This window comes from Lolium perenne, chromosome 5 (genome assembly GCF_019359855.2).
Source record: "Lolium perenne isolate Kyuss_39 chromosome 5, Kyuss_2.0, whole genome shotgun sequence".
NCBI lineage: Eukaryota > Viridiplantae > Streptophyta > Magnoliopsida > Poales > Poaceae > Lolium > Lolium perenne.
Genome location: NC_067248.2, coordinates 70,564,568 through 70,571,930, shown reverse-complemented (window position 1 = coordinate 70,571,930; position 7,363 = coordinate 70,564,568).

Below are 7,363 nucleotides of genomic sequence, written 5' to 3'. Positions count from 1 at the left end.
TCTCTTCTCCTTCGTCTTCTCTCCATTCCAACCTCCTCATACTCCGATGGCGGCGAAAGGATGGGGCAAATCCAAGGTCACCAAGGAATCCTTGATCCCGTACGTAGCTGCGGGGATCATTCCCGAGTTCAAGCGGGAACGGTGGAGGGTGCCAGCGGTGAATGAGGTAGAGCCGCTTCCGCGCCCCGGCGAGTTTGTGCTCTTTCTGAGCTTCCTAGACCGAGGCCTTGCTCTCCCCACCTCTGATTTCTTCCGGCAGCTTCTCTCCTTCTACAACATCAAGGTCTCCGACCTCGGCCCGCACAACGTTCAGCAAATCGCGCTGTTCGTGGCGCTGTGCGAGTGCTATCTGGGTTGCCCGCCATACTTCCCTTGATGGGTGTCCATCTTCCATGGGCGGGCGACCCGGACCAGCAAGAGCGACCGGTCGCTGATCCCTAATGGCGGGATCACATTCCAGGTGAAGTCCGGGGAGAACTTCATCGACATGGCACTGCCCAAGAAGGCACAGTCGCAGTGGCGCAGGTTTTGGTTCTACGCCCTGGAGCACACTCCCGCAGGCGGAGTTCCCATCCCCCAGTACACGCCGGAGCCGAGTGCGCCTCGGCGCCTCAACGTGAGGTCGCTGCCGGAGGACCAGGAGGAAGTGGTGAAGGGGATGCGCCTGGCGATCCAGGCGCTGAAGGACAGTGGCTTGACGGCCGCCAACATGTACAATTGTTGGCTCGATCGCCGCTTGGTTCCTCTTCGCTGCCGCGCCCACCTCATGTGGGAGTACAAGGGGCAGAACGACTGCACCCGAACGTCGGCGACTGAGTGGGACGAGGCCGAGTACCGGAAGGCACTCGCCAAGGTCACCACGGCCACCTTCACCTCCTTCGACGACGGGCTGCAGCCCTTCTCCGAGGACAAGTCGGCGCCACAGGTAACATCTCATCCTTTTTACTCGCTCTTCGGAAGGTCACATGATTATTAATTTGATCCTTTACTTGGGATGCAGCGATGGCAGACGGTCGCCGACCATCTTCCCCCACTCGCGGGGAAGGAGCCTCCGGAGATGACCGAAGGCGAGGACGACGAGGTCGAAGACGAGGGAGATCGCACCGAGTCGGACTCCGACGTGCGAGACTTCGTCAGGCTCCCTCGGGGCGCGAAGCGGGGGGCGGCCTCCTCGTCGCAGAGTGCGCCGGGTGAGAGCGCCCAGGAGGACGACGAAGGCGAGGAGTCGACCTCCCCTCCGGAAGGGAAAGGGCCCGCGAAGAAGGACGACGAGCCGCGACCCAAGCGACTGCGCCAAACCATCCTCGAGGGCGCCACCGAACTCCGACGCCTCCTCAAGGACGCTATGGAGGCCGGGGCCGAGTCGGCCCAGGCGTCAAGGCGATCCCCACCGTGAAGTAAGTGGCATTTCCTCGTTTGTATGTTGATCGATTGCTATGGTGTCGAAGTCTTACATTTTCCTTTGCAGATCCAAGAAGAAAGTTCTAACAAGGCCCGCCCCGGCGGCAGGGGCAGCGGCCACAAGAGCGGCCGAGGCGAAGAAGGCCGCCGAGTTGAAGAAAGCCACCGAGGCGAAGCAGGCGGCCGTCGATCCCGCGGACCTTACCTCGGCGTGGGAGGAGACCGTCGCCGAGAGCCAGGCGATGGGTGCGACCGCGAGCTCCGCCGAGCCAGTCGACGGAAGCTACCCCCTGGTGAGTGCGAGTCACGCGGAGAGGGCGACGGCAAGCGCCACTCCCGACACGGCTCAGGATCCGATCGTCATCCCCCCCCACGACAAAGGGGGAGCCGGACGCAACCGCGGGGGGCGGATCTTCGGCGCCGATGAAGGAGCGGCGGACCAAGGTTGGCAGGGACCCGGCTCGTCCCAGCGACCCCGTCGCGCCGGCTGGAGGGGCACCGTCGACTGAGGCGATGATGCGGGGGGACGAGACGCACGAGTCTCTCCGGCCTCCGCTGTCGACCTTGTCCTTCACCGAGCTGCATACAGCACTTAGTGAAGTTCACGTGGTGAGTTCCTCTGTACTTTTGGTGTGGTTCCCCCCCAGTCCCCGAGGGTCGACTCGGGCTGAAGGGGCGAGTCGAGTCTCTTCTTATTGGAACCAGGCGATTTTTGTACTGAAGTTTCTTTCTCTGTTGTGCAGGCGGAGGTAATGCGATTGACGGCCCTCGTAGAAGAGGCGGCGAAGAGGAACCGCCAACTAATCGCCATTGGCAGTAAGTTCTGGTTTGGCACAAGCCTTGATTTCAGTCTCTGTGTTTTTTGCTCTTGCCCTCATGATCTCCCATTTCCTGTAGCAGAGGCGCAGGAGAGGGCGCTTGCCGAGGCTCGCGATGGATACGTGAAGGAGTCCTACTACAGGGAGGCCGACTTCCGAACCCAGCAGGCCGAGGAAGCGAATAAGAAGGCGAAAGCGGAGGTCGCGGACCTGACCTAGGTCCTGGAGGACAAGGGCAAGGAGCTCGAGGACGTCATCGCCGACTACAAGGTCAGGCTCGATACCGTGGCGGAGGCTAGGGATGCGGCCAGGGGTGCAGCCGCGTCGCTGCGTGAGGAGCTGGCGGCCCTGAAGCTGCAACATGCCAAGGAGCTTGCGGCCGAGAAGGAGGCGTCGGAGGGCACTGTCTTGGCTGTTCAAGCCGAAAAGACGAGCTTCGAGGCCTTCGTCCGCGAGATGTCGCGGCAACTTCTCGGTGAGTGTTTATTTCCTTTTGGTTTTTACTTTGATGCTGGGGGACAATTGCGGTGCCGTTAGTCGGTCGGCGCTGCGAGTCCGTTGCGGGGGTTCTGCCCCTGAGCATGGCGAGTCCGCTTCGGGGATCCAGTCCCCGAGCGTGGCGAGTCCGTTCCGGGGATCCAGTCCCCGGGCGTGGCGAGTCCGCTTCGGGGATCCAGTCCCCGAGCGTGGCGAGTCCGTTCCGGGGATCCAGTCCCCGAGCGTGGCGAGTCCGCTTCGGGGATCCAGTCCCCGAGCGTGGCGAGTCCGCTTTGGGGTTCTAGTCCCTGAGCGTGGTGAGTCCGCTTTGGGGATCCAGTCCCCGAGCGTGGCGAGTCCGCTTTGGGGTTCCAGTCCCCGAGCGTGGCGAGTCCCTTATGGAGCGAGTGCTGACTTAGAACTTTTTCCTGTTTTGTTTTCAGGGCAATGTGACTTCGTTGAGTCGGCGACCCCTCGTGTAACATCCCAAATTTCAATAAAATGAACAAGAGAGGAATTCAAGAATCCAAAAATCAGAGTTAACAAAAACTTTTCATATCATATAGGATCATGCATGTAGAGCACCTTAGTATTTATTTTTGAGTGTGCAATTGCCATGATACATGCTTGTGTGTTTTCTCTCACTCTAAAACCCTAGCAATGATCACTTAATCATCCAAGGTCAAATAAAAATCAAATAGAAAAGAAAATATAAAACTCCAATTCAACCACACATAAGGCTTAGGCCCATTTTACAAATCCTTGACATAGACCATTGTGATTTGCACCATTGAGTGTAAATGGGTACTAAACATATATTAACAACTTTGGAAACCATCAAACCTCATTCAAATCAAAATTGAGACAAATATGAGCTCACATGTGATATGGTCATATGGGACATTTTTAATCTGGTACTCACTTTGAGCCCCTGGCTTTTGAGTTTTTACTTCTACACTTGATCTTTTCTTTGCACCTCATCCAAGACAACATCAAGTACTACAACTTTGCTCAAGACCACACCCCAAAACTCCCTCTCTATTTCAAATGGCAAGCAAAGAAAGTGAGGACTTTTTATTAAAGTGAAGATCATATGCAATATGTGATTTTGCAAATCAACACCATTTTGACCACCACCACCACCCATCTACTCCAATTAATATAAGATGACAACCCACCAAAAATCTTTCCAAAATTCGAAATTTCTTTTCTTTCGGCCATTTGGTCGAACACCTTGCAGGCAGGGATTAAACAAGTGCCCATACTGAATTTTCATCTTGGACTTGGTCCAACTCTGGCCAACCCTGCAGCTCTGGAGCTTCCTCTCACCTCCCTGCACCCTCCCATCAACTTGCAAGCACTGTATGATGGCCACCATGACCAAAACCATCCATGCCCGTGCTCACCATGCCATCACCATGTCACCTCCCTCTCTGGTCGTTTCAGCACCACACCACCATGTCTGGCAGCTCCCTCTCACCTCCCTGAACCACCCCATGCCCTCCCTTGGTCAGCACGATGCGTGCACACGCCAGCCTCGACGTGCCCAGACGCGCCCAGCACATGCCAGGATCGGCATGGACGCGCGCCAGGACGCCCCTGGACACGCCCAGAGCGTCAGCCGCCCCGCGCCCCTGCGTCACCTCCACCCTCACGCTCACCACAAGTCGACACACGACAACATCCTGCAACGCCTGGACATGGCCCCGGGCCCGCGGGAACGCCACCGACGACGACCGCGTCCACGACCTTCCGCCATGACCTGCAAGCTCCCATCAAGCTCACCGCCGCTGTAGTGCATCGTTTTCACCGCCATCACGCGCGTCACCTTCGCCAGAGCACCAGCAACAGGCCGCGCCCATGTCTTGCCCCTTGGCGCCCCTGGAACGACGACGCCGTCGACGACTGCCGCTCTGCTCCACGGCCACCTCCCCCAGCTATAAAAGCAGCACCCCTCCCACTGATCTTTGCACACCATTCACTCCCTCTCATCCTCACAGCTCTCCTCGCCAACTCAATTTCATCTGTTAGCCACCACACCGTCCCAATTGCTAGCTCACCGCCGCCGCCAGTACACGAAGCTCGCCGGAGAAGGAGGCCGCCCCAGGACGCGCCGCTGCTTCCATCGGCTTCACCATCATCGACAACGTCGCGGCGCACCCTCCAGACGCTCGCCGGAGCTCCGACGGCCGCTCCGACCCCCTACCTCCGCCGCGCTCGCCTCTGCTTCTCGCCGTCGACGACGACAACCTCCAGCCGTTGGATCATCGCCTGATCCAACGCTTCCCACGCAGCGTACCGATTCGGTGAGTGAACCTCACTGACGCGTGGCCCCCACACTGTCAGTTGGCCCGCTGCGCCAGACGCGGAACTGGGCCGGCCCAACTTCTTTTCCCCTGTGTAACCCAGTACCCCTTCCCGCCTAAGCCCACCAGTTTGAATTTAAATTTTTGAAATTAGGGAATTACTCTGAGATGTTGTTTTCAAAATTAAATAGAATAAAATCCACCCAACCAAATTTTACAAATTTTATATATTTGGAAACCTTAGGAAATTATCTACACAATGCCACTGGTTTGAACCCTAGATCTATTGTAGAATTTAAGTGAGAAAATAAATAAGACAGGGACTTTTCTGCCTTAGAAAAATTATTAAAAATCAACCACAATTGCTTTTAGGTTAATTCCAACTCCTATAAATCAATTTACACTTATACTAATTGTTTTTACAAAAATATGCCATGCTTACTGTGTATGATCATGGCCTAGTTAAATTAAAGAACTATATGACTACTTCTAGTCAAAACTATTGTCCAAAAATATTAGTAAATCATATGGGATTATTTTCTTCCATTTAAATCTTGTCATGAACAATCCAAGATGAGGTGGAGACTCTGGTCATAAAAATCTCATATGGTTTGTTGATGATATTAAATCTTTACCATGCTAAGATTAAACTGTATGAGGAGCTACACCTCATTTAAATCATTTTTCTTGAATGATAAGTATGAAGAGGTTGACTGTGGTCAACCTAAGTCATATATTATTCAGGAGAGAAATTAAATCTTAATAGAATAATGAGAGGAAACTATTTCTCTACATAAATGAAAATGACACTAAAGATTAATATGAGAGGAAATTATTTTTCTTAAATAAGACCAACACATCCACCAACCCAATAGTAATATGTGATGCTAGTTTAGGTTGTGTAAATCATGTGTGTGCTTAGTATAGTAAATAAATTGGTGTGATGATTGTGTACTCCGTATTCGTATTCTAGACGCTAGTACCGAGGAGTATCCAGAGGAGGAGGAGGTCTACTATCAAGGAGAAGAAGACCACTTTGACCAGTTTCCCAACCAAGGCAAGATAATACTCTTGCACAGTGCAAGCTCACCATGAGCAAAGCATTACCCATTTATCTTACGTTTATGAGCCTACTTCCCAGTTTTTATTTTTCCAAGCTTTACTTAATGTTGTTTTATCAAGTACTTTTGATTCCTGATTCAATAGGGTTAATGTTAGATTAGTACAAGAGTATCAAATTTAGCCTAGAAGCAAAGCAAAGTATTTAGCACCCCTCATACCTAGATGCTAGTGCTAAACTAAAAATGACTACTCTAGATGGGAACATGTGTGGTGAAATAATGATGATGAAAGTTATGAAATGATTTTGAAGGTGAATATGACCAAGAGAAGATGGTGATTTTTGATCAAAAACTAATATTGGTTGGATGCGATACCTTTCCAATTATTGAGTACCCCCACAATACCTGATTATGGGTAAATGCTTAACTAGAAGTTTATGTATCTTAGTATGAGTTCCCTCTGAACACACATCATAGGGGTTACGCTGAGGCTGCCTCCATTGTTGAGAAATGATGTGAATTGAAGTGAATTGTACGGCCAAGCCCTGTGCAGTTCCCAGGTTGACAGTTGGTCTTCACTGGGAGGCCAAGCTCATGGGGAGAGGTGCTCATACTAGGGTTAGTAAATGAAAGGTTATGGTTGATGATCCGCGTACTGTGTTACGATGATTCGGGGAAATCCCGACGGATGAAATCAAATGTTGTGGCACAAGTGTGCAACCTCTGCAGAGTGTAAACCTATTCGAATAGCCGTGTCCACGGTTACGGACGGTTGGAAAGGCCATACAATTTCCAGTGTTAGAATTTGAACATGTTGATGAAATAAATGGTGAATGGTGACTTGGGTATATTGAAAACACAACAGAGTTGTGGGAATGACACTAATGTTCCTACTTGAGTTAGTTAGCACATGAATAAGTCTTTAGTAAATACTGGCAAACTAAAATTGGCTTTATGCAAAGAAACTAGAGCTTAGCACCCCTTTACTAGAAATGCTAGCACTTACACTAGTATTAGTTTGCGAGTACATAAAGTACTCACGGCTGTGTCCCTGGCTATTCAAATGGCCAGACTATGAAGAGGAGCAGCAGTACGAGGACGACGGTCAGCAGGACGTCTACACCAGCTAGGAGTCTGCTGACGTCAAGCGTTGGCCTGTGGACTATAGAGTCCTTGTATCTTACGCTTCCGCTATGAACTTATGTTTGTTTGTTGATCAGTTCGTTGATCACTAGATCAACTATTTGTGTAATATGGATCATGTGATTCCAAATTGTAAGACGTTATGGTTTGTAATGAA